The sequence below is a fragment of the Podarcis bocagei genome, assembly GCF_964188305.1.
Source record: "Podarcis bocagei genome assembly, chromosome: 2".
In the NCBI taxonomy this organism is placed as follows: domain Eukaryota; kingdom Metazoa; phylum Chordata; class Lepidosauria; order Squamata; family Lacertidae; genus Podarcis; species Podarcis bocagei.
Genome location: NC_138126.1, coordinates 21917401 through 21941034, shown reverse-complemented (window position 1 = coordinate 21941034; position 23634 = coordinate 21917401). Strand labels below are relative to the sequence as shown.

The 23634-nt window shown below is 49.6% G+C and overlaps 2 long non-coding RNA genes across 2 annotated transcripts in view; both read left to right on the top strand.

Annotated features, from left to right (window-relative positions):
• Positions 1-23553, top strand: part of LOC308581401 — a 31830-nt gene extending 8277 nt beyond the window's left edge. Inside the window, exon 4 of the long non-coding RNA XR_014005055.1 lies at positions 23260-23553. This is a non-coding gene — a long non-coding RNA (uncharacterized lncRNA). The remainder of the gene's footprint in view (positions 1-23259) is intronic.
• The window catches only part of LOC308581388, a 308379-nt gene that overhangs the window by 137616 nt on the left and 147129 nt on the right, over positions 1-23634 (top strand). The window lies entirely within an intron of this gene.

Here is a 23634-nt window from a genome sequence, read left to right as displayed (position 1 = left end):
GGTTAGAGCATGGTGCTGATAGAGCCACTTCCGACCCTCGGGAGGAGGTGGTGCTGTGGGCTTCACGCCCCCAACACGCACGTGGGGGCTGGCTTCCCACCCTTTAAGGTTCCCCTTCTGACCTTGCTATGGACCTCGGTTGGTCACCGTTAAGGGGCCTGGTAGGAATTTTTTCCACTTGGCAAATTGTCACTGGCCATTTGGTTTTTCGCCTACCTCATAGCAAATTGTCACAACTACTTTGGTTTTGGCGGTTAGGCATTGGTAGGGGTATTGTTATGCAGATCTGTTGGGGGGGAACACTTCACCTCCCCCGGATATTGAAGGGTAGTCCGGTAAAGGATTCCAGCGGGCGTGGCCTCATCCGAAGCCTATGGAGGCCAGGGCCTAAAGCGCGCCCCCGAGCGGTGACGCCGGGGGAGTCCCTAGTTGATGTGCATCAGCGGGGCTCCCCCTGCTGGTGTTAACCCTTCCTGGTCTTCAAGCAAACAGGCTGAAGCAGGATAGTTGGATAGGACCAATGCCTAAGCCAATACCGCTCATCACCTGTAACCAATAAAGCTGTGGCCAATGTTAGCCCATTAACCTAAAATAATGGTATCACATGTCTTTATTTCTACTGGTGGGAGGCGAGAACTTGCCACGCAACACCAAGATCTTAGGTTTGATCCCCGTATGGGGCAGCTGCATTGCAGGGGGTTAGACTCAATGATCCTCAGAATCCCTTCCAACTCTACAATTCAATGATTCATCCGGAAGCTTAAGGGAAGCAAAAAAGCAGGACATGAGCACAACAGGACTATCTTCACATGTGATTCCCAGCAACTAGCATTCAGGGGCATACTCTGATCTCTGAGACCTCTTTATGTCTGTCAGGGACCGTGCTGAAGGAATGGTTGGAGCCTCCACCTCCCCCTCCCCCTGCTCCTGTTCAGAATCCTGAATCTTCCCAGGAGCAGTGGGGCAGTATAGATTTGGAACAGTGGTTTGCAGAGGGACATAGTTCAGAAGACAAAAGTTGGGAAGAGCTGGGTGGTGAACAGCTAGGAGGAGGAGAACTGGGAGAGTTAACTCATTGTGTGACCAGACAGCGACCGCCCCAGCCCCCAGGGACCAGCAGAAAGGAATAATGACTCTGACAAAGTGTTATGGAATTAAAATTTGGCCACAACTTTATTCATCATCATCATAGACTTTATTGCACTAGCCAAAGCCCATGGCATCATTCACAAGGGGAACAAAAGGAAAAACAGCAATAACCATAAAAACATTTAGCACTGCAAGTGCAATAGACCACGGTCAAGTCTCCTAGAAATTATTTGTTGCATAAGATAGAATAGCAGGGAAATCTCAGGCAAAATATGCCTGTTTAAATGTCCGAACCCCCTTTGCAGTTGACCGCTATTTTATCTAGCTCTTTTCTCCTGATCTTCTTAGCTGCCAATGCATATAGTGCTACTTTAATAGTTACAAAGTCATCAGAATCGTTCAGCAGCCATTTCACCCTTTCCACCCTGTTAGCATGCATTCCATTCATAAGCAGGGGTTTTATAAATCGGTCTCTTGGATCTATATGTAGCAGGCATTGCAATAAATACAGATCCTCTACACAGGGTTGCCCACATATACAAAGTCTCTCCTCGTACTGTACTTTGCCGTACCAACCATCCAACACCATCGAGGGCATCGATTGGAATCGTAATTCTGTAAAAGCGATTCTTAGTACAGCAAGTGGGAGCTTTGTCAGATATCTAGCTCGGGTGTTCTCCATTTTAATAAGTGGGAACCATAGTGAACTTTTGATAGAGGCAACTGTGGATAAATTCCTTTCTACATCAGACCTAAAGAGACAATCTCTTAGGCTCCTCCTATCCATCTTCATGGTCACCTGACGATCTTGTAATTGATATTGGGACAAGAGGCTTTGGGTGCCGGCCTTCCAGCATTTGGTCTGTTCCCATTCAGTGTGGGACATAGCGGGGAATCTCTCCTCCGAGAGTGATTGGAGTCTTTTCACATAGTTTAGACACAGATAGTCAATTCTAGCCCATATTGTTGTCACATCTGCTTCAACACGGATAAGAGCAGCTGGGGTCCCGTTGGGGAGCGAGAGCACTTTCCTGAGAAATTTGTTCTGCACTATTTCTAAGGCTTTGTTAGCATTTGGGTCCATGCCCCTTATCACTGCTCCATAGAGCATTTGTGAAATATACTCAGAGTCGCAAAATGATTTCATGCTCTTTATTCAGCTCATAGTGGTGAGGAGGAATGAATGAAAGTCCCCTCACAGTATCTGCTTTATATACATTATTTACACAATGGGCTGCACATGATTGGCTAATTCCGGAATTCTACTGTAAGCCAATCAGGTTGTGGATTCACTTCTATCTGGAGCAGGATTGGGTGGTTCCTGCCAACCAATCATACTGCTGCATTGTCCTAGGACCAATCAGACTGCTGCATTCTGAATCCTATTGTTCTAGGACTAATCAGACTGCTGCAATTTGGATCCTATTGTTCTAGGACCAATCAGACTGCTTCAGTTTGGATCCTATTCAACTCAGTACATAACACCCCTCCCCTCTAAGTTCCAGTCCTGCCCGGGAGGTTGCATTCATAGTCCTCAAGGTATGCCGGCGGCCTACATGTGCGTTGCGGCCTGGGGTGTTCCCTGGTCCGGGCTCCAGGTTCTGGCTCGTGTTCCAAGGATGCTGGCTGTGATGGGGCTGTTTGGTCTGGTGCAACCGGCTCGCTCAGTCGTGGTTCTGGTTCCGGTGTCCTTTCGGCCTCACGGGTCCTCTCTGTATTTACTGATTCTGCCTCTCCTGCTGGCCCCTCCTGCTCTATGGGCCTCACTGCCCCACTGTTCCCTTGGGACTCCTCTGACCTGTCCTCCTCCTGGGTTTCTCCCGGGAATCGTCGCCGTATCTGGTCGCAGTGGCGGCGCCAGCATTGCCCCCCATCCGTTAGCACCTCGTACGACACTGGGCCAGTGACCCTGGTGACTGTGGCAGGTACCCATGCTGGGCCTGCCCCAAAATTCTTTGCGTACACTGGGTCCTGGGCCTCGAAGGTCCGGGGGTTCCTGCCTTCCACCACCACTACCTCATCCTGAGCTCTATCGGGGTGAAGGCGGTCCAATCTGATTGCCAGGCGCCGACCCATTAGTAGTTCAGCGGGGCTCCGGCCAGTCGTTGAGCTGGGGGTGCTGTGCTGTGCTAGAAGGAATGTGGCAAGGCGGTACTCCCAATCCCCTTGCGTCATGCGGCGAAGGGTGTCCTTGGTGGTCCGCACCATGCGTTCTGCTTGGCCATTGGTGGCAGGATGGAACGGCGCCGAACGGATGTGGCGGATGGCGTTCTGCGCTGTGAAGGTTTGGAATTCTCCTGACGTAAATGCAGTCCCGTTGTCTGAGACGAGAGTGTTAGGGAGCCCGTGGGTTGCAAACAGCCTGCGTAGTACCCGGATGGCTGCGGACGTGGAAGTGGACGGTACCAGTGCGACTTCCAGCCATTTGGTGTAGGAGTCCACCACTATGAAGAATGTTTTCCCCTGAAAGGGGCCAGCGAAGTCCACATGCAGGCGTGACCATGGTGCTCGGGCGGACTCCCAGGACTGGACTGGGGCCCTTGGAGGATCTGGGCGGGATTCTTGGCAGGCCTGGCAGTGTTTGACCCAGGCCTCTATCTCTCCATCGATCCCCGGCCACCACACATAACTCCTGGCAAGGGCCTTCATTCTTACTACCCCTGGATGTGTCTCATGTAGGGCTGTGAGGACCCTTTTGCGGAGGGGCTGGGGAACAACAACTCTGCTTCCCCATAACAGGCACCCCTTGTGGGCCGACAGTTCATTTTTGCGGGTTGTGTAGCCGGCGAATTCTGGCCCAGGGCTGCTGCTGGGCCATCCCCTCCACACCCAGTCCAGGACCCGGGAGATGACCCTATCTTTCTTGGAATGGTGTGCAACTTCTTGTGCCTGAATGGGGCGGTCGGGAAGCAGCTCCAGGCTCATAACCTCTTGTGCAGGTGCTGGGTCAGGGCCTGTTTCAGGTAGTGGTAGCCTGCTGAGGGCGTCCGCATGGCCCATCGCCTTCCCAGGTCGGTGAATCAGTGCGTACTGGTAGCTGGCAAGGAAAATTGACCACCTGAGGACGCGAGGAGACAGCACTTGGGGGGTCTGCTTTTCGGGGGCAAACAAGCCAAGCAACGGCTTGTGGTCAGTCACCACGGTGAAGGGCCGCCCGTACAAGAAATCATGGAATTTTTTTACTCCCTTCACAATTGCCAGACCCTCCTTGTCGATTTGCGAGTAGTTCCGCTCGGTTGCGTTGAGTGTCTGGGAAAAGTACGCCACTGGTACCTCTCTTCCATCCGGGACAGCGCCAATGCCATAGGGTGAGGCGTCGCATGCTAGCACCACCGGCAGCCTCTCGTCGAAGTGTGCCAAGACAGAGTTTGAGACAAGCAAGTCCTTGACTGCCTGGAATGCGGCCTCCTGGCGCTGGCCCCACACCCAAGGGGCCCGCTTGTCCAGGAGTCTGTGTAGGGGCTCTGCTACCGCCGCCTTGTGGGGAAGGAAGGAATGGTAAAAGTTCAATAGTCCCAAGAAGGCCTGAAGTTCAGTCTTGCTCTTGGGCGCTGGGGCATCACAAATGGCCCGTACCTTGTCCCCAGTCGGGTGGACCCCTTCTGCGTCCACCATAAATCCCAGGAAGTCCACCTGAGGCACTCCTAGTAGACATTTTTCCCGCTTCACCTTGAGACCCGCCGTCTGGAAACGGTGCAGAACGGTGCGGAGGCGGTCCTCAAACTCCTCTGGTGTGGGCCCGGCAATCAACACATCATCAAAGAAGGGGGTGACGCCAGGAATCCCTTTAAGGAGCGAGTCCATTAGATTCTGGAATATGCCTGGTGCCACGCTGACCCCGAATTGCAGCCGCTTTACCCTGAACGCTCCTCTGTGCGTCACAATCGTCTGTGCCTCTGCTGTGGCCTCATCTACTGGCAGCTGTTGATATGCTTGGGCCAAGTCCAGCTTGCCAAAAATTTTCGACCCAGCCAGGGTGGCAAGGACATGGCTGACCACTGGCACTGGGTATGCATGGGCTGTGAGGGCCTTGTTTATGGTACATTTGTAGTCTGCGCAGATGTGGACCGAACCATTAGGCTTGACGGGTGTGACGATTGGGGTTTCCCAGGGGGCATTAGGCACCGGCTCCAGCACTCCTTGCTCCACGAGTCGGTCCAATTCCTTGTCTATACGGGGTTTCAAGGCGAACGGGACCCGGCGGGCCTTGAGCCTGACCGGTCGTACTGCGGGGTCAAGCTGTAGCGCAATGGGGGGGCCCATATACTGTCCCAATTTCCCATTGAAAACCCCTGGAAATTCCTTGCATATGGCATCCACGTCCACTTGTAAGCTAGTGTGGTTCACCCCAGTGACAGCTAGCCCCAGTGGTCCAAACCATGCCAATCCCAGTAAGCTAATGTAGGGGCCCTTGACCACAAGCAAGTCCAGTTGCCGCGTCCGCCCTCGGTATTGCACCCTGAAGGTCCCCACCCCCATTGTGGGGACCTTACGTTTCTGGAAGTCCCGTAGGGTGAATGGGGCCGGCCTGAGTTTGGGACCCCCAGTAGGACACAGTTTCCTTAAGGTCCTTGCTGAGATTATGGATAGAGTTGAACCCGTGTCAAGCTCCATGCGGCATGGGGGCCCCTCTATCTGCACCTCTACATAAATTTTCTCTACGTTGGGGTGGGGCAACTGGTATACCTGGCAGTCCGTGAGCTCCGTCGAGTTGCCTTGGTGTGTTGGGCCCCGGGACCTGGGGTTCTTGGGTTGGTCATCTGATGCCTGGTGTCGGGTGGGCCGAGCCCAACACACCCGGGCGATGTGTCCCGATTTTCTGCACTGCCTGCACTCTGCGTTGCGGAAACGGCAGGTCCTCCTCTCGTGACTCTCCCCGCACCTTGCGCAGTTTCCTCCTTCTCGTCGAGGCAGCTGTGGTCTGTGCGCTGCTTGAGTGCGCTGCTGTACTCGGTGCACCTCCTCCCTGTCGGATCCTGAGTCGTCGGTGAGGTCTTCATGGTGGACCCTCGGTTGGGATGGCAGGCTCGGCCGTGCCTCTTGCGTCGACCTCTCGGCAGCTTCCGTTGCCAGGGCCTCCTCCAGAGCGACCTGGAACGTTAGATCCTTCTTAGCGTAGAGGCGTCGTTGCAGCTTCTCATCCTTCAGGCCACCGACGAGGCGGTCACGAAGCATGTTCTCCAGCTCTGAGAAGTTGCAGAACCGGGCGGCTTGGCGGAGAGAGGTCACAAACCCAGTTATGGTTTCCCCAGGGGCTTGTCGCTTTGCGTAGAAGGCATTTCGACGAGCCACCACTGAGGGCTGCGGCGAAAAGTGCCCCTTCAGCTGTTCCATTATTGTTTTGTATGGAACAGTAGCGACGTCTTCAGGCGCAAGGAGAGCCCGAGCGATTTCAAACGTCTCCTCTCCGCAGACGCTGAAGAATATCGCCCTCTTCTTGGCGTCTTCTTCGTCGGTGACCCCCTTGGCTTCTAGAAGGAAGGTGAAACGGGAGGCGTACGCTTCCCAGTCTCCAGATGCTGGGTTGAACGGCGAGAAGCTGCTGTCGGTTGCCATTCTGAGTTCCTTGTGTCCCGGAGCTGAAGCCTGGATACACGGTGCGAGGCAGCGGTGCGGCAGGTGGCGGTGCTGCGGTGCTGTGTGTGGCAGTCAGCTCAGCGGGATCCCATCTTCGTCGCCAGTGAAATATACTCAGAGTCGCAAAGTGATTTCATGCTCTTTATTCAGCTCATAGTGGTGAGGAGGAATGAATGAAAGTCCCCTCACAGTATCTGCTTTATATACATTATTTACACAATGGGCTGCACATGATTGGCTAATTCCGGAATTCTACTGTAAGCCAATCAGGTTGTGGATTCACTTCTATCTGGAGCAGGATTGGGTGGTTCCTGCCAACCAATCATACTGCTGCATTGTCCTAGGACCAATCAGACTGCTGCATTCTGAATCCTATTGTTCTAGGACTAATCAGACTGCTGCAATTTGGATCCTATTGTTCTAGGACCAATCAGACTGCTTCAGTTTGGATCCTATTCAACTCAGTACATAACAATTTGGGAAACCACTTTATTGGCGAAGATTTTCAGCACAGGTTCTACACTGGCCACCCAGTGTAAAATAGAATTTCATTAGTGCTCCACAAGCTTTCTGCCTGGTGGAACAGCTCTGTCTTGCAGGCCCTGTGGAAAGATGTCAAGTCCCACAAGGCCCTAGTCTCTTGTGACAGAGCGTTCCACCAGATCGGAGCCACAGCCAAAAAAGCCCTGGCTCTGGTTGAGGCCAGCCTAACCTCCCTGTGGCCTGGAATCTCCAAGATGTTTTTGTTTAGGGAAGAAAAGGCTAAAGGATTCCGCCCAAGGCCTTAAACCACCAAAGGTGTGACAAATTGCTACAGTGAAGACAAAACCTGCCAATGCAGGAAAATTTATTCCCGGTTCTTCAACAGCAAACAGTCAAAACACCGTAGCAGTACCTGCTAAACCGGAAGAAAAAAGGGTAACCTGCAAAGCCACTTCCGGCCTGCCCAGGAGGTGGGGTTGCGGGCTTCACGCCCACCCCCACGTGAGCGGGGGCTGGTTTCAGCCCCCGCGAGAGCAGGGGGTCTACCCTATTTAGGGCCGGCGCAGAGGGGGCTCGCCCTCTTTTCGCCGGCTAGCCCCGATGTTTTTCCCACCCTCCCTCCCTTTAGGTAGGCTTTAGGTAGGTCTCTGACTTTGCTATGGACTTTGGTCTGTCGCTGCAAGGGGCATGGTAGGAATTTTTCCCAATTGGCAATTTACAGCCATTTGGTTTTTCGCCTACCTCGTAGCAACTCATCACAACTCTTCGGCATTGGCGGTAGGCATTGGTAAGAAGGGGTTGAGAGGATATGTGGGGGGGAGGAACGCCATCACCTCCCCCCAGTGAGTGAAGGGTGGTCCGTTAATGGACTCTGGGGGGCGTGGCCCTGTCCGAAGCCTATGGAGGTGAGGGCCAAAGGCACGCCCCAGAGCGGTGACCCGGGGGAGCTCCTAGTCGACGTGCCTCGGCAGGAGACTCCTCCGATATGGTGTTAACCCTTCCCCGTGTCTCCAGCAAATAGGCTGGAGCTGGATAGTCGTTAGGACCAGTGCCTAAGCCAATGCCTCTCATTCCTGAATTCAATAAAGTTGTGGCCTAATTCGCCCATTTAACCTTAAACTATGGTGTCTTGTGTCTTTATTTATCCTGGTGGGGGGCGGGAACTCGCCACGCAAACAAGAAACATTAAACAAAGGGAGGGTTAGGTGGGTGGGTGGGTGAAGCTCCTGAGATGACTGCCTGCCTGGCTGCTGCCAGCTCCTTCCCCTATTTATGCAACTGGCCCCACCTCTCAGCAGTGTAAATTGAGGCTGGGCGTTAACCTCCAAAGAATAACAACTGAGGCGCAGGCCAGCCCATACAACCAGTAAGTTCCCTGGGGTCCGAAGAGCTGCGCTCAATCCCGCAAAGGGTGTCAGCTTCGCCTTTGAGCCAGTGCCACCTACTGGGCTCAACCTCTTCAGCCCCGACTGGGCCAGGTGATCTGGAAAGCACTTCCAGAGACCTTCCACACAGGAAACAGGTCTAAGTGCTGTGGACTCACAACTCAGAGCTGTGAGCACCGAACTCACTTCTAGTAGTCAGCGGAGCACAGCAGAGCATGAATCACTCAAACGACAGCTCTGTAGAATGTTGTTGTTTAGTCGTTTAGTCGTGTCCGACTCTTCGTGACCCCATGGACCAGAGCACGCCAGGCACTCCTGTCTTCCACTGCCCCCCGTAGTTTGGTCAGACTCGTGTTTGTAGCTTTGAGAACACTGTCCAACCATCTTGTCCTCTGTCGTCCCCTTCTCCTTGTGCCCTTCATCTTTCCCAACATCAGGGTCTTTTCCAGGGAGTCTTCTCTTCTCATGAGGTGGCCAAAGTATTGGAGCCTCAGCTTCATGATCTGTCCTTCAAGTGAGCACTCAGGGCTGATTTCCTTAAGAATGGATGTGTTTGATCTTCTTGCAGTTCATGGGACTCTCAAGAGTCTCCTCCAGCACCATAATTCAAAAGCATCAATTCTTCGGTGATCAGCCTTCTTTATGGTCCAGCTCTCACTTCCATACATCACTACTGGGAAAACCATGGCTTTAACTATACGGACCTTTGTTGGCAAGGTGATGTCTCTGTATGTTTCTTTTTCTTTTATTCTCTACAGCTACTGTACAAACTATCTACAAACTAAATGGAGATGCTGGGCTGCACTGAGTGTTACAGCTGCATGAGCAGCGACCTTATCTATACACAGATAACACTCAGACTCCCCCTTTGAAGTCAGGCTGGAGCAGAATAAGTAATGAGCCAAATCCGCCCCCTCCTTTCTGAAACATTAGCAGATTCTTGCAATGGGAGGGGTGAAATATCCTCAAAGGGCACCCACAGTGTAAAGTGTGAGTGCTCGCTCTTGTTGGAGAGCCTACATCCGCCCAGTCCAAGATCACGACAAGCAGATAAGGTGGCAGCTCAGAAACCAAAGTGGGTTGCGAGATCAGGTTGCAAGATGAGGAAGTGACTTGGGAGGGAGTGGGTGTAAACCTTATTTGGGAGCACCTTTACTCTGAGAATGGACTCTTTGTTCTTTTGCTGTGATCATTAAAGGCTCTTTAAATGGTAAGGGACTATTTTTGCTTTGTTCTGCTTATCTACAGGCAAAGGGAGGGAGGAAGCTGCTTCCCCGAAGCCTGACAATGTCTGACTTAGAAGGAATTATTCTTCTTTTTAATAAGTTTTCGGTCCACCCTCATATTTCTTGTTTCACCGGGCCCATATAGCATCAAAACAGTTGATGCGTGCAACTGGGGAGAGATGGCAGGTTGGTTGGCTGGTTAGTCATTTGGCTGAATCAATTTCACTTTGGATCCTGAGTGCAAGAACTGGGAGAAACATCATGATACACTTGGGCTAGGCTAATATCTAGGGTTCCCAAGTCCAGATTTTAATTTACAGTGGTACCTCGGGTTACATATGCTTCAGGTTACATACGCTTCAGGTTACAGATTCCGCTAACCCAGAAATAGTACCTCGGGTTAAGAACTTTGCTTCAGAATGAGAACCGAAATTGTGCTCCGGCGGCGCAGCAGCAGCAGGAGGCCCCATTAGCTAAAGTGGTGCTTCAGATTAAGAACAGTTTCAGGTTAAGAATGGACCTCTGGAACGAATAAAGTACAAATTAAGAGGTACCACTGTATATTTAAGAGCTCCTCCAGACTTCCTTTTTTAAATTGTGCACTGATGATTACTTGTGCTCGTGATGCTGCTTGCGATCCTGCTTTCAACGCATGTTGCACCTGCAAAAGTTTTGGGGCAGTCTCAGTGGTTCATGCATATACCATAACTTTCTGATGAAATCCCATGATATTTTAAAACCACAAATGTTCTAGTATATTTTTGTCCCACTTTTGTGGCATGATAGCTCCCCTGGGCAGGAATTATGTGGGATGGTTGGGGGGGAATCACAGTACAAAGCAGAGCAGATGAAATCCAGCACTAATACACTATTGTTGTGTCAAGAACATGTTACAGGAGACCCCCACCATAAAAACCCAGTCTGGAGGGGGTCTTAGGGACATGGAACAATGAGTTGTGCCTAGGTTTCTATCTGAACATCACTGTATACTGGGCAGGAGCGTTGGGCAGAATTGTGGATCTGCTCTGTACATTCATCCTATTCCTTTGCATTGGCCGCACCATCTATTTACAGTGGTACCTTGGTTTATGAACTTAATTCATTCCAGAAGTCCGTTCTTAAACTGAAGCCATTCTTAAACCAAGGCACACTTTCCCTAATGAGGTCTTCCACCACCGGTGCCCTTCCACTATTTGACTTCCATTTGTAGACCGAGGTAAAGTTCGTAGACCGAGGTAAACTTCCAGTTTTGCAGAAGTTCACAAACTGAATAGTTCGTTAAGAGGGCTGTTCGTAATCCGAGGTACCACTGTAATTGAAAACTAGAGTTATCAAGTAGCTGTGATGAAAATGTGAGCCCCTTCAGTGTAGCACAATTTATTGATTTATAGTAGCATTTCTATACAGTGGTACCTCTGGTTAGGAACGCTTCAGGTTACGAGATCCGCTAACCCAGAAGTAGCTGCTCCTGGCCGGGAACTTTGACCCAGGATGTGAATGGAAATCGTGCAATGGAGGCACACGTGCAGTGGGGGGTCCCATTAGTGAAGGAATGCCTCAGGGTAAGAACAGTTTCAGCTTAAGATCGGACCTCCGGAACGAATTAAGTTCATAACCAGAGGTACCACTGTATTGCCCTCTTATAAAATAACAAGGCGATGTGTAACAATGGGTGCTAGCATGTCCTTGGCCCATAGTTTATTTATGCAGTTCATAGCATCAGTGTAGTTAGCATGAGTCTAATATAAAATATGCCTTTCAGTAGTTATCTATGACCTTGGTGAAAACTCCTGTCTAAGAAGTGACCTTGTAGATACAAGCAAGCATCCGCACCATTAATGCTTGCCTTACTAAGCTAATTACTAATTACTAGTATGCTTGCATACTAATCTGGTGCTGGCCAGCAAAATTTAATTATCACTCTCCTGTAAGTAGGAAGCAGACTTATCACAGAGAATGATATTCATTTTAAGACACATTTATTATTCAGGAACCGTATAATTAACCAGATGGTTTTCCAAAATTAAGATCATGTCCCCTCAACTTCAAACTTATCTGTGTAAGCAGCATGTCGAACAAGCAGGAACGAGCATCAATAACCAATGATTCAAAAGGATTGAGGTAACATATTATTTGCTCACTCAGGCAGACCTTTCACCCCTCCATAGAGAGTACTTGGCCCCAGAGTGTGCTTAAACCACACATTATCAATAATTAGGTAGCTAACAAGCCCCAATGCGATCCCCTTTCTGCTCTGTTTTCAAGGATCAACCCTACGCTCATACCCTATGCTCATATATGAACCTCATACCAAGGAATGGGTAAGAGGCGCTATTGCCTTGCTGATATAGGATTTGGAATGCGAGAGTTTAACTCTCACATTAGGCACCAATCTCTGATCCCTGGCATTGGGTTCTGCTTCCTTCCTGATTAGGTATGTGTCAGGGAACTGCCATCGGAAGGAAGGGAGGTGGAAGGGCTCACACAGGTTGGGAGAGACTCAGCAGCTGAAGAGGGAACCAGCAGGGGGAGAGGAGGTGAGCTGAGGGGAAGTGAGCAGGAGGGATGGCTCAGAGACACTGCCAGCGAAAACAGTGGGGAGGTTTCTGTCGCGTATTCCACGCGGCGTTTTCAGCGAAACACTAAGAGTTCCAGGTTTTTCAGTGCAGTCCTTTTTAATGTGAGCTATATACAGGCATTTACAAAAGAAATAGTCCATACAGAGTACTTACAAACGAATACTCTCCACCACAGCACCACCACACTACAGCACAACCACCACACCCCCTGTTAAACAGGCTTTCCTTTTTAAAACAGGTGATAGCCAATTACACTAATCACACTCCTGCTGAGTCACTCTGACCCAGCAGAGTATTGCATCATCCTGTTGAAGCCTGCAGACTTATCCAGTATCCTGCGAATCCCAACAGTTTCAGGACCTCCTGTAGGGACACCCACTCCTCGCCGGAAAATGTCACGCAGAGAGTCCAGAAGACGTGTTTCCGTTAAGGAGCTTTTATGTTGGAAGAGATTCCGAAAGCAACCACTGTCGGAATCTGCCAGCGACTGACGGAGCCATGTTTAAGGGGCTCCGTTACAGACAGAGGTTTGTAAACTTGACCAAACTCTGAGGGACTTGGATTTTACGCACAAGCAGCTCATCATCCCATCACAGCATTCCGACAGTCCCTGTAAGCAGCTTGTGCAGGAGAAGGCATCATGAGCAACCCAGCCGGTACCGGAGAAGCAGGAGCTGGAGCGGGTCCAAGCCTGGAAGAAAGGTACCGGGCGTTGGAGGTCCAGCTAGCGCTGCAGACGGCGAGGCTCGAGGAGAGGAGGGCTCAAGATGCAGAGAAGGGGAAAACCACCCCGCTCGCCAGAAAGGTGCCAGGATTGGTGCAGAAGTTTGGGGGGGAGCCCAAGGACTATCATGCCTTTAGGACGGAGATGCAATATGCCCTTAATCTGCAGTTTGATGACTTTCCCGACGAGGAATCGCGGGTGGCATTTGTGATTGGGCATCTCGAAAAGGGGGCGAAAGACTGGGTAAGGCCCCTGATGGCAACGAATAATGACATCCTGAAGGACACGAGGAAGTTTTTCCGTGCCATGGACCTGATGTTTTCCAGCGATATTGAGCAGGGAGTGGTACGCAGACAGTTAATGGCGTGTAAACAGGGGAGCCGATCTGTTCGTGAGTACTGGACTGAGTTTACCATGTTGATCCATAAATTGGGGTGGGATCTATCGGCGGAACCCATTCAAATGCTCTTTGAATAAGGGCTTTCTTCGGCGGTAAAGGATGAACTTTCCCGGGCGCCCAGGGCGGAGTCTATGGACCAGCTGACCAAATCAGCGCTGACCATAGGAGCGCGCCAAGAGGCGAGAGCCTTGGAGAGGCGGGAAGGGAAGGGGGAACGTTGGAGGGAGCTTCGCATTCCAGAGATTCCAGAGCCACAGTTCCCGCCGGGAGAGCCGATGGAAATTGGAACAGCGCACGCGCGCGCGCAGTTTCAAAGCCCAGTGAAGAGCGGAAGAAGGAGGGGAAGGGCGCCAAGAAATGTTATCTCTGCCAACAGCCAGGTCACTTTGCCAGAGTCTGCCCCCAAAGAAAGGAATGGCAAGGAATGGCGGGAGCTGTTGGGAAGAGGGAGGAAAAGGTACCGGAGCAAGTAAAAGCCAACGCCTGGCTGCCACCGTCGGGGCACAGCAGCCAGGCCAAAGAGCAGTGAAAGTGCCCACGCCGGAACCTCCTAAACCCGCCCTAGTGATAGAGGTGTTACTAGAGCTGCCAAACGGACACCCACTAAAGATAAAGGTGCTATTGGACTCAGGCAGCTCCTACAATTTCATGAGTAAGGAGTTTGCTGCTGAGCACCAGATACAGACTATCCCTTTAAGTAACCCTTTGCAGGTGACCACGATCGATGGAAGGGAGCTGCTGGGAGGAGAAGTCAGCCAGCAGACCGTCCCAATGATAATGAGGGTAGCAAGACACACTGAGCTAATAGCGTTTAATGTGGCTACCTTGGGAGGAGCTCCCATTATTTTGGGGATGAGCTGGCTAGCGTTACATGATCCGCTAGTGGGCTGGCATCAGAGAGTGGTCTCCTTTGGGTCAGCACATTGTCTAGAACACTGCAAAGAGGGGGAGGCTCAAGGAGGGGCCAGAGCCACTCTAGCAGGGACGGAAGTAACGGAGAAGGGGAAGGTGCCCCAACAATACGCTGACCTGAGCAACGTCTTCAGCGAGAGGGAAGCAGACAAACTACCCCCACATAGACCCTTTGACTGTCAAATCAATTTACTCCCTGGGGCACAGCTCCCTGTAGGCAAGCTGTACGCCATGTCAGACAGAGAGATGCAGGAGCTAAGGGAGTTCATTGACAAGAACCTGAAGACAGGGTTCATCAGAGAGTCCAGGGCGGTGGGGGGCAGCCCAGTGTTTTTTGTGGATAAAAAAAACACGGACAAACCTAGACTTGTAGTGGACTTCCGGGCCTTAAATGCAGTGTCAGAACCAGTGACTTTCCCTATGCCCAGAATTGATGACATTTTGACAAGGGTCAGGAAGGGAAAGATTTTTACTAAACTGGACCTGAGGGGGGCGTACAACCTGATACGAATAAGGAAGGGGGATGAATGGAAAACCACCATGTTCACCCCTTTGGGGGCATTTGAATATTTAGTTATGCCCTTCGGCCTACAAGCAGGCTCCGTGTGCTTTCAATCGTTTATGAACCACGTCCTGGGGCCTTTGCTTTACAAGAATTGTGTGGCCTTCTTAGATGACGTGTTAGTATATTCAGAGAATGAGGAGCAGCATGTGAAAGACGTCAGGGAAGTGTTGGGCAGACTGCAAGCCAATCAGCTGTGGGTGAAGCTAGAGAAGTGTCAGTTTCATACCAAGGAGGTGGAATTCCTGGGGTACTGCTTGTCGGACAAGGGATTGGCCATGGATCCTGGCAAGGTCCAAGCGGTACTGGAATGGAAAACACCAAAAACAAAGAAGGATGTGCAGAGATTTCTTGGATTTGGAAACTTCTATCGGAAGTTCATCAGAAATTTTGCCCACTTGACGGCTCCCATTACGGACTGTCTCAGCAGTAAGAGGAAATTCGTTTGGACGGCGGAGGCGGAGCGAGCTTTTGAGGAACTGAAAAGGGCGTTCGCTTCGGAAGAACAGCTCCTGCATGTGGATTTACAAAAACCGATGCGAGTGGAAACGGACGCATCAGACCGGGCGGTGGGGGCGGTGCTTCTGCAGCCTGGGAAGGAGAAGTCGGAGTGGAGACCGTGTGCCTTTTTCTCGCGAAAGCTGAACAAATCTGAGAGGAACTACACGGTGTATGGTCGAGAACTACTAGCCATTCATGAAGCGTTCAGGAGATGGAGGCATTTATTAATTGGGGCACAACATAAGGTGCAAGTGTGCACGGACCACAAGAACTTAGAGTATTGGAGAACGGCACGAGTGCTCAACCAACGGCAAGTGAGATGGGCCCAGGAGTTCTCCAAATTCCACTTTGAAATTTGTTATGTGCCAGGTCCAGAAAACATTAGGGCGGACGCTCTCTCACGCAAACCTGAATATTTGGAAGGGGAGGGGGCACCCGAAGAGAGACATGTCATCCCAGAGGACCGCTGGGTGTGTGGGGTGGCATTGGTGGGGCAAAGAGAACTGGTAGAGGAAACAGAGAATGATGAATACGCCCAGAATAAGCTCAGAGGTCTTAGGGGTGAGGGGGAGGAACCAGGGGGTTTTGAGGAAAGAAATGGAGCTTTGTATTACAAAGGGGCACTGTATATACCCGAAGGAGAGTTAAGGGGGAGGGTACTCAAGCAGTTGCACGACAGCCCCACGGCGGGGCATTTTGGACAACACAAAACCATGTGGTTGGTCACCAGGGAATTTTGGTGGCCTAAGGTGAGGGAAGATGTACGGGAGTATGTAAGAGGGTGTGAGCAATGCCAGCGAGCCAAAGGGGAGAGGCGGGCGCCGGCGGGGCTATTAGAACCCTTACCAACACCAGAACGACCTTGGGAGGCAGTGTCGATAGATTTTATGACTGATCTGCCGAAGTCCAAGGGGAAAACAGCCATCATGGTCGTGGTAGACCTACTAACAAAGATGTGCCACTTTGTAGCCTGCTCGCATGCAGTCACGGCGGAAGAGACAGCAAAGTTATTTGTAGAACACATTTTTAGGTTGCATGGGGTGCCATTGAGGGTGGTCTCAGACAGAGGAAAACAATTTACTTCCAGGTTCTGGAGGAAGCTCATGAGCTTACTGCAGGTGGAGGTCAATTTTTCGACTGCCCGGCACCCTGAAACCAACGGGCAGGCGGAAAGAGCAAACGGTGTCCTCCAGCAATACCTGAGGTGTTATGTCAATGACAGAGAGAATGACTGGGTAGAGAAGTTGGCGCTGGCGGAATTTGCCTACAACAATGCAGAGAATGTGTCCACAGGGATGAGCCCCTTCTTGGCTAACTATGGGTGTCATCCCAGGGCATTCCCAGGGGGAGGAGGGGAGAGATGGAGCGTCCCAGCAGCCGAGCATTTTGTAGAAGAAATGGAAGCAATCCATCGTCAGCTCCAACTCAACTTAGAAAGGGCGAAGGAAGAATACAAGAGGCAGGCAGACAAGAACCGAAGGGAAGGTGATACCATAAGGGTGGGAGATCGGGTGTGGCTGTCAACCCAAGGGTTGCCGTTCAAAGGGGGTTGTAAGAAATTAAGACCCAGGAGATTGGGTCCCTTTGAGGTCATTCAACAAGTCAACCCAGTGGCTTTCAGGCTCCGGTTACCCAACCACATGAAACTGCACCCAGTATTTCACAGGTCGTTACTGTCACCATATGAGGGGGGACGAGAAGGGATGTTCACACGGGGACCGGTCATAGAAGAAAGGGAATGCAGCAGCCATGTGGCAGAAATCCTTGACGCCAGGTGGAAGGGAGATCAGGTGGAGTATTTGGTAGCGTGGGAAGGAGAACCGGAGTCAGAAAACACTTGGGTAATGGCAGAAGATATCAATGACGAGGTATTGATAGAAACGTTCCATCAAAGGTTCCCAAGGAAACCTCAGCCTGTGGAGAGGTTCCGGAGGGAATACTTTGGGACCACCGATGAGGAGGAGGAGTTGGAAGGATTCCCGGACTCGGAAGGGGAAGGGGAGATGGACTCTGAGGAGGAGGAGTACTTCAAGACCAGGAACCGCAACAGGTGGAGAGAAATGTTCGAGACGTCGGTGTTGGTTTCTGCTCTCTTCACTGTGCAGCGAAGTGCTTGTCACAAGACAATGTTTACATTCCACAGTCAGAGTACTGTTGGGTTTTCCCACGGGAATGGGAGACTGGATGTGACGTACACTGGTTTCCTGTTTTTTCACTGCCCTCTCGGTGTTCTTCGTTCTGAGGAGAAGGACGGTTGCTTCTCTGCTCCCGCAGAGGCAAGATGCATATTTGTAACTTCTCAACTTTGAACTGAAAATAAAGCAACGTTAAGCATGTGGCACGTACTGCTCATCCTTCCGCTGAGTACAGGACTCTGCAAATACAACATTTTTGGTTCCGGGCCCAGAAAGACGCAGTCAAACTGAAGGATGGAATGCCGGCAGAGGAACAGAGAAACGGATCGGCGTTATCTGCTCTGCGCGTCGAGTTTGATTGATGAGAAGGTATGTGCTCATGCTCCGGGCAGCCTGCCAGCTCCTAATTAATGGTTTTATGGCTGGACTTTGAACTTTTAAAGCCGTTTTGCCGCGATACAGGCAAAGGCTCTAAGGCACAGGCTCACAGGCTTGGAGGCTGGGAAAGCGAAAGTACTTTTTACAAGTGCTTTTGGAATGAGGTTTGAAAGCAGCAGTGACGCAGCTTGATTAAACGCCGCGGAGATGGCTAATGCAAAGCTAGCTGATGCTTTTGGGATTCCTAAGCTCAATAAGAAAAACTACACGGACTGGGTACTCTATGCAGAGGCAATTCTGCGGAAAGAAGGTCTGTTTAATGTTATTACAGACAACCCCCCAGCTCCAATTACAGATGAATGGGCTACTAAGGATTCCAAAGCAAGGGGAACACTTACATTGATAGTATCCCCAGAAGAGCTCTGTCTGTTGCGTGGAAAGACCACAGCCAGAGAAATTTGGGACACTTTAAGAGAGGCTCACTTGAGGACAGAGGCTGGTTCCTCAATGTATTATTATGCCAAGCTGCATGGTATGGCTCTTGCTGAAGGTGGAGATGTGCGTAAACATCTGATGGAGATGCAAAATCTGAGACATGAGTTGCAACAGAGAGGACTCAACTTTCCAGAGGCTGTGTATTCCTTCATGATACTACATTCTTTGGGTCCAAGTTGGGAGTCCGTTGCCACTCAGATTGCTGTTCAGCCAACTGCTCAGCTCACAGTAGCCTATGTTACTGCCGTGATCCAGAATGAAGCAGATCGCCGGGGTGCTAGCTGCATGGATATGGGGGAGTCTTCACAGACGTCATCCCAAAGTGCAGTGGAACCACCAGAGGGCGCCAAAGCTTTGAAGGCAGTGAAATGCTACTCATGTGGACGTCTAGGCCATATGAAGAGGGAATGCAGATATCCCAGGGCCAAGACAGAGCAGCGCAGCGGAAGCTCATCGCGTGGAAAAGGCCAAAGCAAAGGCAAAGGTCCGGTCTCCAGGACAACGCAGCACAAGGCAATGGTCTCACGCTTCACTCCAAAGGTCGCAAAGGTCCAGAAGACGTCTAGATCTTTCTTCGTTGTTGATTCAGCAGCTACCCACCACATGTGCAACGATAAGCGACTGTTCGTGTCTTTTACACCGCAGGAAGGTGCGATTCACCAGGCGGATGACCACACGATCCCCAGTCAAGGCTACGGAACTGTTGTACTTCACAGTTTGGACTTATCGATACAAGATGTACTGTACGTTCCAGATGCCACACACAATCTACTCAGTGTGATGCAGCTGAATGAACGGAACATTGACATTTCCTTCAAGAACAAGAAATGCACCATCACAAAGAAAGACAATTATGTATTGCATGCTGAAAATGTTGATCGTTTGTTTGTTTTGTATTATGATGATGTTGTGCAGAATGATACTTGTTGCATTGCAGGTTCTAACAAAAGTTTGCATGCAGGATGTATTCACAATTTTCACCGAAAATTTGGTCATTTGCATTTTGAGGCAGTTTCTAAAATGCCTGCCTTGGTTGAAGGTATGACTATTAAACCCTGCAGGTACCACATGAAGTGCAAGGCATGCGCAGCAAACAAGGTGAAAATGGCTGCGAAAGGTAAGGTGTCTAGTAGGCAAGCTACAGAACCATACCAGGTTGTTCATGCTGATTTAGTTGGTCCACTATCGCCCTCTTTGGGTGGAAATAGGTTCTTCATGGTTCTCATTGATGCGTTTTCCAGGTATATTTATGTATACAATCTCATGCAGAAATCAGAGGCTTTTCCAAGGTTTAAGGAATTCTGTGCTTGGTTGGAAAATGTGCATGGTAAGAAGATAAAGACTCTTTTCACTGATCGCGGGGGAGAATTCACTTCTCAGCAGTTTGAAGCTTTTCTGACTGAGAAAGGAATTCAACACGATTTGTCCAGTCCTCGCTCGCCATGGCAGAATGGACTTTGCGAAAGGGCAAATCAGACATTGCTTCAAGGGTTAAAAACCTTGCTGCATGATGCCAATCTTCCAGAGAGTTATTGGGCCGAATCTCTCTCGTGTTTTGTTTACAGTTACAATCGCAGGTTATCTTCAGCGATTGGTTGTACCCCCTATGAGAAGATGTTTGGCAAGAAACCGTACATCAAACACATGAAAATTTTTGGTTCTGACATGTGGGTTCACTCACCACAAAGCTCCAAGTTAGGCAAGCGTGGATTGCATGGTATCTTTCTAGGTTATCAGAAAGGTTCTTACAGAATAATGATGACTGACTCTAAGGCAATTAAGCTCACAAGACGTGTTGAGTACAATGCCAAGTGGGGGGAGAATGTGGGAATTTTCCAATGTTATCCTGATGACAGTGATGAGACTGAGGATAGGCAACAGCAAAAGCAGCCGCAACAACCCACACCCACTGATGAAGGTTCTGATTCTGAGTCTGAAACTGAATCGGATAATTCAGAGGATTTCAAGAGTGCGAAAGCCTCTATGCAACCCTCTGAAAGCTCTGATCAAGAATTGGAAGAACCATTGTTCACAATAGGCCACTTTTCTCCTAAGAAGGAAGAGGAAAGTGTTGAGGACTTAAGGCTAATTCGCAGGTCACAAAGAGCCACAAAAGGCAGACCTCCAAAGAGATTTGCTGATGAATTTGCTAAGACAGCAGTAGCAGCTGTTAAAAGCTCCAAGAAGGTATTTGAACCTTCAAGTTTCCAAGAAATCCAGGATTTGGATTCTAAGGAAGCTGAGCCATGGTTAAATGCCATGAAGGCTGAGCTTGATTCCTTAGAAAAGAACAAAACATGGGAGCTAGTTCCAGTAGTTCCAGGAATGAAACTGCTTGGAAGCAAATGGGTCTTCAAAGCGAAGACTGATCAAAATGGCAAGATAGTCAGACACAAAGCCAGATTGGTAGCCAGAGGTTTTGCACAGGTACCAGGTGAAGACTATCACGAGACCTACTCACCCACTGTGAGATATGAGAGCATTAGGCTTATGCTCAAGCTAGCTGCAGAGGAGAATCTACACGTTAGTCACCACGATGTGAATACAGCGTTTTTGTACGGATCTCTAGGTGAATCACTTTATATGCTTCCACCTGATGGCGTACAGGTAAAACAGGGATTTGTTTGTGCTCTAAAGAAGTCCCTTTATGGTCTCAAACAAAGTGCACGGTGTTGGCACACAAAACTCACTGAAGTATTGTTTTCTCTAGGTTTTCAGCAAGGGAAAGCTGATCCATGTGTATTTGTCAAAGAGGAGGGGCAAAAGAAGCTGTATTGTTTGTTTTATGTTGATGATATTTTATTCTTTTGGAAAGATGTCACAATGTACAATAACGCCCTAGCTCAACTAAAAGAGCACTTTGACATGAAAGATCTTGGTGAGGTAAACAACTACTTATCTCTGGAGATAGAGAGAGATCAAAGTGGTAACATACTAGTACACCAGTCACAGAAAATTGCTGATGTGTTAAGCAAACTGAACCTGATGGATGCTAACCCTGTAGACACACCAATGACAACAGGTTATCAGGTAGATGACACTGAAGAAGCATTTTCTGACACTACACTGTACAGAAGTGTGCTAGGCAAGCTAAACTTCATTGCCAGATGTTCAAGACCTGACATTGCTGTTAGCTGTAATTTGCTAAGCAGACAAGTTAACAATCCTACTGTTAAGGATTGGAAAGCTCTGAAACGCATAGCACGCTATTTAAAAGGCACTATGCATTACAGACTGAGATTTAACAATCAGAACTCTGGTGGTCTTGAGATTTTTGCAGATGCAAGTTTTGGAAGTGACACTACAGACAGGAAAAGTACGTCTGGAGTTTGCTACATGTACAACCAGGGTCTATTTGATTGGTCATGCAAGAAGCAAACAACAATTAGCTTAAGTACTTGTGAAGCTGAACTAAATGCACTGTCTTATTCACTTAAGGATTGTGAATGGTTGTTACAATTGTGCAAAGACATGAAAATTCCTGTCAAATGTCCAATCCAGGTTTACCAGGACAACAAAGCATGTTTGGCTTTGCTTAATTCGGAAGGTTGTAAGCAAAGCACAAAGCACTTGCAATTGAAGTTGCAACATGCTAGGGAACATATTCAGAAGGGACTCGTAACGGTGTCCTATATGCCAGGTAATGAAATTCCTGCTGATGTATTGTCCAAGATTGTATCAAGGGATCAACACTGTACCTATGTACAGAAGTTGGGTTTGTACTGATATTGTACGAACACGCTGCCCAGTGATGTTCACAGAAAGGGGGAGGATGTTGGTTTCTGCTCTCTTCACTGTGCAGCGAAGTGCTTGTCACAAGACAATGTTTACATTCCACAGTCAGAGTACTGTTGGGTTTTCCCACGGGAATGGGAGACTGGATGTGACGTACACTGGTTTCCTGTTTTTTCACTGCCCTCTCGGTGTTCTTCGTTCCGAGGAGAAGGACGGTTGCTTCTCTGCTCCCGCAGAGGCAAGATGCATATTTGTAACTTCTCAACTTTGAACTGAAAATAAAGCAACGTTAAGCATGTGGCACGTACTGCTCATCCTTCCGCTGAGTACAGGACTCTGCAAATACAACAGATGATGAAGGAAGTTCTTTCCGGGGTTTTGCCTCCTCACCGCCCATAGAGGAGGGGGCGGGAGGGGGTGAAGGGGGCCCTGGAGGGGAGGTGGATGTCAGGGAACTGCCATTGGAAGGAAGGGAGGTGGAAGGGCTGACACAGGTTGGGAGAGACTCAGCAGCTGAAGAGGGAACCAGCAGGGGGAGAGGAGGTGAGCTGAGGGGAAGTGAGCAGGAGGGATGGCTCAGAGACACTTCCAGCGAAAACAGTGGGGAGGTTTCAGGACCTCCTGTAGGGACACCCACTCCTCGCCGGAAACTGTCACGCAGAGAGTCCAGAAGATGTGTTTCCATTAAGGAGCTTTTATGTTGGAAGAGATTCCGAAAGCAACCACTGTCGGAATCTGCCAGCGACTGACGGAGCCATGTTTAAGGGGCTCCGTTACAGACAGAGGTTTGCAAACTTGACCAAACTCTGAGGGACTTGGATTTTACGCACAAGCAGCTCATGCCACCTCAGTCCCTTATTTTATTCTACTTTCAGTGTGGCTCTGGGGCACACTGTCACGCTCAACTTTTCAGGCTTGAGTAGTTAGGACTCTCTTTTCTCTCTATAATTAAGGTGGGTATTTACTCAAAAGGCTGTATTTGCTGTATTGATAATGTTGCTGTCTCTTTTCATTTCATGTAATAAACCAATCTTTCCTCATGTCTTTGGTGAATTAGGCATACATTTTTTTTTTACAGAAACACATGCTGAATCTCCACAAAAGAACCCAATCTTCTCAGAGTGCCTAACAGTGGACAATTAACATAGAATGCTCTCTGCTAGCTCTCATGTTGGTGTGTAGATCACATAAGAAAGGTATTCAGTTGCAAATCTCCATTATGTTTGAGTTGGTCTTTTGTTCCCTCTCTCAGGCCACCAAGGAGACAGGTATGAAAATGATTCTCTCTAGAAACACAGCCTCAGACTGTAATGGAGGCTACAGGAGAGGCAGAGCTTTGTTTTCACTTCTATATGAATTAATGTCATATGTCTAAGATGCGGTACCTGTGCTTGGATAAACACATGGTAACTCTCTGGATGTAACATTATTGTTTTGAGTGTCTGTTTTGGAA